We start from the raw sequence: 10028 nt of genomic DNA, 5'->3' as shown, positions 1-10028 counted from the left end.
TACTGTAGTAAGTCAGCAGATCCTCCTCTTGGGAAGAGAGCAGAAAAAAGGATAAAACAAATATAAATCTAGAAATATGAAGGTAAAACCACTGGTACAAATTCTGCCTAAAAATCTTAAACAAAATACATTTTAAGTTTAGTTTCAATATGAATATAAATGATATGCAGATAATACTAAAGGCATCTTTAATGCTCTGGACACCAAAATAGTTTTTAGCCATTTAGAAGAAACATTGAAAAACCATTCTCTATAAAACACACATACACACACACCACTAAGAACGAAAAAAATGTAACACAAGTAAGTGACAAAGATAGATAGCCAAAGTACACATTATTCCTAAATATTAACTTTAAAATATAACACAATTGAGAAATATGTGAGGAAATTGAGAAAATAAAATGTCACAAGAGGATATTTCCTTATCCAAGAAACATAATAAATAATCATTTTTATTGTTAATCATAAGAAACACAAACTTTAAAAATGGGATCCTACCCATGAGGCTGTGGTATGGTGGAAATACCCCCATTGTGTAATAGCAGCTTAAAGTATAAACACTTTGGCAAACAATTTAGCAGTGTCTCCTAGATTTGAACATACCCCACTAAATTTCCACTCCATACAGCTGGACAATTTCACATCAACATATTATCAACCTACTAGAGAACATGTAGATTTTCATCTGACAGACAAGTTCACAACAACCTTGTATTGAGAAGGGACTCAAACTAGAAGCCACTGAAACATCTATCAACAGCAGAACTGCCAAGCTGGGGTACATACTCACTCCACACTTTCAAAGAAATGGTATAGACCAATTCGGGTGCATCAGCAGCTTCTACACAGGTAGCCCTGGTCAAAACCAGAACAGCAAGAAGTGCGTTGCATGTTTCAAAAGCAGACATAATGCTTGTATTAAATGTCCGTGCCAAAGAGGAAGTAGCAGTTTCTGATGAGGAATAAGGGTGGAGTTTCTGAATTCTTGGCAGTATTCTATTTCAGAACATTATGTATGTGTTGATTTTGTAGTGACTCGTTGTTTATATTCTTCTTAAATTAGAAAGTTTATTAAAATGGGATTTTTCCATGTTAAGAATTTTATAAATTAGCTTAGTCCCTGTCATTCTCTTTAAGTTATGAACTCACAAGATCTATAGCTGGATCCCAGGTATGAGCTTGACTTCCTGACCTGATATAAGCCATATAACCTTCTGGGCCATGGGCAGTAGATTCTTCTGCAAAGCAAAGTACCTGAGGGGGTCGTCTCAGACTTCTGCTGCTGCATATTTCTTTTATTCAAAGGCAGTTGTACTCTTACTGCATCAGGTTACATATGAACAAGAGGAAGCAATGACTGTCACTCTATCTTGAGACACTAAGGTTTTCACATGGCAATTGTGAGTCACCAACAACCCTGCTTTAATTGATAGTGTTAACGCTTCCATCCGTGGAGTGAAGGATGTGTACCAAAAGAGTACCAAGAGAGTGGTCCTAATAATTCTTAGGGTAACACATTGATGTAGTTATAGCCCAAGGGTGGCCAGTCTGATGACTCGTGAATAGTTTTCTCTTTCATAAAAGTCTTAGTAGGGCAACTTTGCATGATCTCTATTTGGTTCCCCTCCGCTGCGCTTGCAACCTTTGGTCCTTGGTTCATCTCTCATGTGACATATAATAATTAGAAAACTCAGTGATTAAAAAAAGTACACAAGCTCATACAAATCAAAAAATTTAAATACCGCACTATCAATAAGTAAAACACAAAATTCTCAAGTATAGAAATGTAATCAAACCCATACACATACAGCCAAACCATGAAATACATCTTAGGTAAACTATGATTGGTTTCTTATCCAATGGGTAAATAGTTTTCATTGCTAGCAGATACTTCAGTACTCAGGGGTTATAAATCCATGCACATTTTTGGAACAAATATGTGAAAATGTTTTATCATGCTAAAGCTTCCTAACCTTTGATTAATGTATAAAGGCTGGAGAGATGGCATATAGGGTGAAATAATTGTCACAGAATCATAGGAAGCAAAGTAAGGGATTGTGCTTTATAATCCAGCATGGAGAAGCAGAAGCAAGCAGATATTTGCACTTGATGGCCAGGCAGCCTAGAAGGCAAATACCAGGTCCGATGCAGAGACCCTACCCTAAACACAAGGTGGATCATTCTTGAGGAAAAAAAATTAAAGCTGCTCTCTGTCCTTCACATACACATAAGCATACATAATATGCACTCATGCCTCTGCATATAACACACACACACACACAGACACACACACACACACAATTTCTAATAATCTATCAAGAGGAACACTTTGAATACTAAATATAATTTATCTATTAAAGTTCAGTTTTATTTGCAATACTGAAAAAGTGTTGTATGATCACAGTTATATGTGTATATGTAACAGAGGTGAACTCATACGGTAGAGAGTAAATGATGGTTCCCAGACACTGGGACAGAGTGCAGAAAGACGGAGAGCTAATCATAGGAGTTCAGATGGACAGAGAGGATATTTTAAGATCTACTACAGAACCACAGTCAATGGTGATGGATAATATATTTCAAAATGGAAAAATAAACTTCAGAAGTCTTACTATAAAAATAATACGGGTCAATAAATGCTTCTTTGCTGGGTTTAAACAATTCCACATTTTATAAATATACCAAGATATCAAATTATTGGCAACCAGTTGGTGACCCGCACCTTTAATCCCAACACTCAGGAAGCAGAGGAAGTGGATCTCTGTGAGTTCAAGGCCAGCCTGTTCTACAGAGTGAGTTCCAGGACAGCCAGGGCTACACAAAGAAACCCTATCTCAAAAAAAAAAAAAAAGAAAAGAAAAGAAAAGAAAAGAAAGAAAGAAAGATAAATTATATCCATACATATATCCAACTATAATTTATTAGTCAAAATATTAAATGATTAAAATCCATTAGCTAAGAAAGAACCATCAATATCATTAGAGAAGAAATATTTTAATTACAAAAGAAACTAGTTCTAAGAATGAACAAATTTAGACATTTAAACCACAGAATTCAGAATCTGACTAATTATGCTGTCACTGGCTGGATTTAACACATTGCCACTCAGAAATGCTAAAGAGCTGGGCAGGTGGCACATGCATTTAATCTCAGCACTCTGGACCAACCTGGTCACCATACTGAGTTCCAGGACAGACCCTACCTCAAAAAATAAAATGATTTTTCAAAAACAAAATAACAACAAAAGAATGGTAAAGACTTGAGAGCAAGGGGTTGGGACAAGGAGGAAAGAAGGATTTGGAGACTGGTAACGCAACTTGATAGAGGGAATGTCTAACACTCGAGAAGCCCTTGGTTCAGTCCCAGCATGGGAAACATTGTGTATGGTGGTGCCCTGCTATCTGGGTGGTGCCCTGCACTAGGGAGGTGGGTGTAGAAGGATCAGTTTTAAGGTCTTTCCTAGCTACACAGCAAACTGAGGTTTCAAGCTCTTCTTCTACTTACATAAAGGTCCAGAAGGTAGGCTTAGGTTAGGGCTAAAATCTTCCAGATGCTGCTGTGAGGGTCTGGAACAAGACCTGTGGAACCTACTCGCCAGTTATCTGTAGATCATGAAGATGATCTAAATCGGAACATATCCTATCATCATTTTGGTGTCTTCTGTTTTGGGAAAAGGAAAGAATTGGGTCACTATGGAGGAAATCAATCTATTAATGTCTCAGACAAAATTTCATAAATGATTAACAGGACTACCTACAGACATGAATGGAAATATCACCCGATGATTGTTAGAAGCAGGCTGATCAGCTGTGACCTACAAGGGTATCTCTGTGTGTGTGTGTGTGTGTGTGTGTGTGTGTGTGTGTGTGTGTGTGAATGTATATGTGTGCTTAAATATGTGAAAGGCAGGAGTTGATGCTGGGTGTCTTCCTCAGTTGATCTTAATCTTCTTTTCTGAGATATGGTCTCTCATTGGCTGGGCTGGTCCGCCAGCATACCCCAGGGGTCCTCCAGTCTTCATTGCACCAGTGCTTGGATTACAGGTACATGGTTTTATTTACCTTTCTTTGGGAGAGAGGTGCTGAGGGTTCAAACTCAGGTCTTCACAGATTCATGACAGACAATTTCCTAACTGAATAATCTCGCCTACCTTATTTCAATAATTTTTAGAGTCAAAATAAGCCAAGTAAAACTACAGAGTTTAAGTTTTTCCTTGGTCATAACATAATCTGAATTGTTAAAAGAAAAGGAGGTCGGTAATAAAACCCTGGGGCCAATATTTTGTAAAACAAAAAAGAAAAATGCAATATCCACTTAACAAAAATGTGGGTGAGGATATATCAATGTACTCAGTGGAAAGGAGGAGTGGGCTTTGCATATATTTGGTTAATGGTGGGAGGAGGAAAGAGGGTATGGAATAGATTGAAGCTAAGTCACCATTCACAGAAGAAAGTCAACATGTTTAGGAAAACCGGGAAGACCTAAAACCTAGCAATGCTCATTTTTAAAAAAAAAATGTTCTGGGAAAAAAGAAAAACTATTAAAGATAGTTGTTAGAGGAAGTTAGCTACAGAGTGGGGCTGAAGTAAACTTTTTGGGTAAATTACATGTTTTTTTTAAAAAGAAAAAAAACAAATAAAAAAGAAAGGGCCAAGAATAAAACATTTTCAAGTATTAGCAAGATTTCTTTCTCTATTCTTCTGTATTCTTATTCTTTCTGTGATAATCATGTCTTTAAAATAAACGAGTACCTTCCTGTACTAAAGATGCTGGCACATCGGGATGAAGGCTCTATGTAGGTGCCTGCTTGACTTAAGGAATTGTGTAGATGTGGCCATCAGCAGTGGGTCCTTGCATATTAGTTTGTGGAAAACAATATATATTCTTGGCAACAGCCTGGGTTGTTTGGGGCTCCCCATGGAGTCTCATTGGCCAACTACTCAATTAGATGTAACCCAGCCTTGGTACTGGAATCTATTATGTGAGATGGCCAGATGGAACTGTCTCCCCCATTATTTAGTGACTTCATATAGCTAGCACTGTGGAAGGAGCAGCCAGCCACAAACTCTTTCTTTTCTTTTTTTTTTTTTTTTTTTTTTTTTTTTGGTGCTGGGGCCCGACCCCAGGGCCTTTCACTTCCTAGGCAAGCGCTCTACCACTGGGCCAAATCCCCAACCCAAACTCTTTATTTACAACAATGTCCTGCCTGCAAGAGAAGCTGGAGTGACCAACCCATAACTGCTTTGACTTAAGCCCACTCCACTAGATAGAACAAATACATGATACTACTTGGGTGACCAAGAACCCGAGACTAGATAGTCCATGGACCAAAGGTAGAAACAAATACTACTGCTGTCAGGAGGAGAAAAGAAATGTTGCAAAAATGTGGCCCCTAGTGATATTGTGCTTGCTGTACTCACAGATCAGTGCCCTCTTCGCAGATCATCAGAGAGCTTCCTCTTGCAACGGAAGGAAAACTATAAAGACCCAGACATTATGTTGAGAGCTCTTGAAACACATAGTCCTAAACAGGGTGCCTCCGTCAAATCGCTCCCCTCAGAGCTCAGGGAGCCCCAAAAGAGAGAAGGCAGAGAGAGTGTAAGAGACGGAGGGAATGGAGGTCACCAAGAAGACAAGGTCCTCTAAATCAACATGAGCATAGCTCTATGAACTCAGAAGCAGGAGCATAGGGCCTGCACAGGCTGTTTGTGTGAATATCACTGGTACAGTTTAGTGGTTTCGAGATTCTTAATTGACTCTTGTGAAAGACTCTTGTGCCTTGTCTTGAGCTTTTTTCCTTTGGTTGGTTGATTTTGTTCAACTTCGATGTGATAATTACTTCATCTTACTGAGATAGATAGATAGATAGATAGATAGATAGATAGATAGATAGATAGATAGATAGATAGATAGAGATAGAGATAGAGATAGATATATAGATGGATGGATGAAAACATAGCCACTAGGGTAAAAGTTAAGAACTAAACTGTCACTTACATCTGCTGTAAGAGAAAAAAATATCCGTTTCCAAGAGCAACACTGGGTATATCGACCACTGCAGGATGAGCCTCCTGTTCAATAGTTAACTAATGTATAATGGACTACTCAGGTTTTTTTTTTTTTAACTTTTTGCTGGTTCTTTGTGAATTTCACCATCATGCACCACAATCCCCTTCCCTTAGTACCCCCTTTCACCCCCTTGCAAACCCCTCCAACAGAGAAAAAAAATCTTGTGGAAGCTGCAGTGTATCCCACCAAATACCCTTTTGTCCACAGTTCTTTGCAAATGCTCTGTTTCTCTTTCTCTTCCATTTAGCCATGACTTACTTGCTCCTCTTAGTGGCACCCGGGGTCTTTGAGTGTCTGGGGTCGTCTCAGAAGTGGTCTCAGGTGTGCTATGCCCTGCTTGTGCATTATGGCCCCTGGTAGGAGTCATCTCGAGCTTGATCTGTTCCCCAGAACCCAGGCCTGCGCTGCTCTAGGCTGGTGGTCATCTAAGGCTTGCTCCCTGTCCGGGTTGGGGGGCGTGGCTATTGCACCAGTAACCAGCCGGTCGAGTGGCCCTACTCTGCCTTGGGCTCACTCCCTCCGGAGACCCACAGTCCCAAGCAGGATTGTTCTAGTTTCTGATTTGCTCCCCTCCCTAGAAGCCCCGTCAGATGCCCTGGTGCCAGATTGGTGGTCGTCTCAGACTGGCCTTTTTTCAGAGAATGCTAGCCTATTTGTTATTCAGATGTTTATAGGTCAGAATACCAAGTGTAGACAAAGGCTCTCTCTCTCTCTGCCAACTACTGAAACACGTGTTGCAGCAGCCACACCCGCAGTGCCTCTAGGGTCAGACTTCAGTTGTTTAGAGTGCTTTCATTTGGTGGTGCTTTGCGGGCTGGAGAGGTTATTCTGTTTTTCTTGGTTTGGGGAGTTTTGTTGTTTTATTGGGTTTTTTTTTTTTTAAGATTTTTTTTCCTTTTTCATTATTCATTTCACATCCCCATATCAATGCCCCCTCTTTGCCCAGTACCTCCTCACCCAGGTCTTCCCCCATCCCCCCTCCTCTTCTCTTCTGAGAAGGGGGAGTCCCCTGTATGACCCTAACTGCCACCTCCCCGCACATCAAGTCACTGCAAGACTAGGCACAGCCTCTCCCACTGAGGACAGACAAGGCAGCCTAGTTATGGGAACAGGATTCCCCGGGCAGGCAACAGACTTGGGGACAGCCCCTGCTCCAGTTGTTGGGGGAACCACATAAAGACCAAGCTGCATATCTGCTACATATGTGCACGGAGTCGGGGGAGGTCCAGCCTATGCTCGCTCTTCCATTGGTTAAGTCTCTGGGAGGCCCCAATTGAGGAAGAATTTAAAGTCGGGTAGATAAGGAGAGGAAGAGAATCTGAAAGGCCTTGAAAGGGAAGAATATAATTAAAATACATTTAAGGGGCTGGGGATTTAGCTCAGAGGTAGAGCGCTTACCTAGGAAGCGCAAGGCCCTGGGTTCGGTCCCCAGCTCCAGAAAAAAGAACCAAAAAAAAAAATACATTTAAATTTAAATATCATTTTAAATAATAAAAATAAGATATAATTTTAAAAAGAGAAAATAAAGTAGAATCCAAAAAAGAAAATGGAAGTAATCTAGATTTTGTTGAAGAAAACAGGGGCTGAAGAAATGGCTGGGAACATGCACTGCTCTTGTGGAGGACTCCAGTTCACCCCCATGGGAGGCAGGTAGCTCGCGATGCCTATCCTGCCTCCTCTGTGCACCCAAACACACGTGTGCAGACACACATGTGTACATAAAATAATGCAAAAGGAAGGAAGGAGATGATGAACATCTGCAAGATTATACAACCGCTAAAAAGCTTATAATGTTGAAGAAGCATGGACAAGTTTAAAGCAGAAGATGGGGAGGAGGGGAAGGAGGCAAAGTAATGCTGGGGGCGGGGTAGCTGTTGGCACTAAGAGGATGTGCAGGAAAAGTATTAGCATCTTAGAGCAGCCCAGTGGACACCAGTGTCACAGTGACTCTCAAGGGCCTGTTTCCAAACCAAAACAGTGACACTGTGGATGTGTTTACTGGACAATAAGCATCATTGATGGACACAATGTTAACTGTCGATGTATAGTTACCATACAGGTCTTAGACATAGTAAGCATTAACCCTGCATTCTTGCACAGATCTATTCGTGAGGAAAAGATGAAAGCCACTTCCTGCTGTAGCACAGAGGACAAAGGTGGCAGTCAGTCTAGTGAACATGCCATAAGTAGTTGCTCTGAAAGCCAGATGGTCTTTCTAAAGACACAGGCTCAATTCTAGTTAGGAGGCTTAAGACTATGGGTTTCTTATTTGATACTCAAGAGTACAAGATGATAGCCCAAATAAAAATATATATTAGTAAGAATCAAAAATATTTTACGGCCTTCATTATTTTCTACTTACAGAAATCTTTGACTGCTATCTTTTATTACTGTGTTTGCTAACTTTGAAAGCAATGTAAATTACCCCTTCCCCAACATCTAAATCCCACATAATATTTATCCCAATGCCTTCGATACAATTATTTTACAACTATGCCATTCCCACTAGCTAGTTTCAAGAGCGAAGTACTATCAGTTATTCTGTATCAAATAAAGCATCTGGTATAATATTTAATCTCCTAACATACTAAGGTTGAATTAACACAGAGCTATAAAGAAAGATAGTTCACAAATCTAAATCAAAACGGGGGGGGGTCCCCATTGGAGGAGTTAGAGAAAGGACTGAAGGAGCTGAAGGGGTTTGCAACCCCATAAGAACAATACCAACCAACCAGAGCTCCCAGGGACTAAACCACCATCCAGAGTACACATGGACAGACCCATGGCTCCAGCTTCTTATGTAGCAGAGGATGACCTTGTTGAGCACCAATGGGTGGAGAAGCCCTTAGTCCTGCCAAGGCTGGACTCCCCAGTGTAGGGGAATGTCAGGATGGGGAGGGGGGAAGGGACAGATGGAAGGGTGGGGGAACACCCTCATTGAAGAAGGGGGTGAGGGGATGGGATAGGGAGTTTATGGACAGGAAACCGGGAAAGGGGATAACATTAAATTAATTAATTAATTAATAATTAAAACAGAATATACTGAGAAGGCAGGGTCCTCTGAAATCAATGTAACTCCTCTCATTTCTAGGCCCCACTGCCACAGGTACAGTGTGATGTGTACCTCACAGGTTACCTCCACTCTTAAAGTTCTTCTGCTTTACCAGATCGCAGAAGCCTACTCCTTTGAACCATTCTTCACATTTCCACACACATCTCAGTACTATCAAAGCTTTCACAACTCCCCCAACCTGGGACACTATCAGCAGTGAATGGTTGCTGGGAGAAGGGCGTCACAGTCCTTCCATACAGCCGTTCAGTCAGTCCCCTTACTGAAGGAAATGACCTCCCACCCACACCAATGGAAGCCACCCTAAAAGTATGAGGGGACAGACATGGACAGAAAGGGTTCCGTAGGAGAGGAAAGGAGATAAAAGAGAACAATGGGAGAGTATGAATGCAATTGAGCCACTTATAGACATGGTCGAAGTTGTGAAAAATAATTTTACATTATGTACACACACACACACACACACACACACACACACACACACACACACCTGGGCTGGGGTGTGCATGTATAGCAGGCAGAGACTCACTCTGGAGAGTTGGTTCTGTCCTACAAAGAGGGGCCTTGAGATTGAACTCAGTTCATCGGGCTTAGCAGCAAGCACCTTTACCCACAGAGCCCTCTCACCAACACAAGAATAATTTGAAAAAGAAATCTTTACCCCTTCTTGTTTTTCACATGTTTTAAAGAAAAGATATCCTGTCCAATTTTACCCTTCAATACACAGTGGCCACCCCTGACCTGGCACACTCTTCACTCAGTCAACGTCGACCATTTATGGCTGAGGTGCAACTGAGCGGGAGAACACATGTGCACTCACATACAATCAATCAATCAATCAATCAATCAATACAAGACACCTGGGGTTTGACTCCCAAAACTACAA

General features: G+C 41.0%; 1 non-coding gene across 1 annotated transcript; it reads right to left on the bottom strand.

Moving 5' to 3' along the window:
* Nucleotides 1-6712: 6712 nt before the first annotated feature.
* LOC116890563 lies at nucleotides 6713-6843 on the bottom strand. The gene has a single exon (XR_004386733.1). It is a non-coding gene; the product is annotated as a small nucleolar RNA SNORA17 (small nucleolar RNA).
* Between the last annotated feature and the right edge of the window lie 3185 nt (nucleotides 6844-10028).

This window comes from Rattus rattus, chromosome 1 (assembly GCF_011064425.1).
Source record: "Rattus rattus isolate New Zealand chromosome 1, Rrattus_CSIRO_v1, whole genome shotgun sequence".
NCBI lineage: Eukaryota > Metazoa > Chordata > Mammalia > Rodentia > Muridae > Rattus > Rattus rattus.
This window is presented reverse-complemented; position numbering and strand designations above follow the sequence as displayed.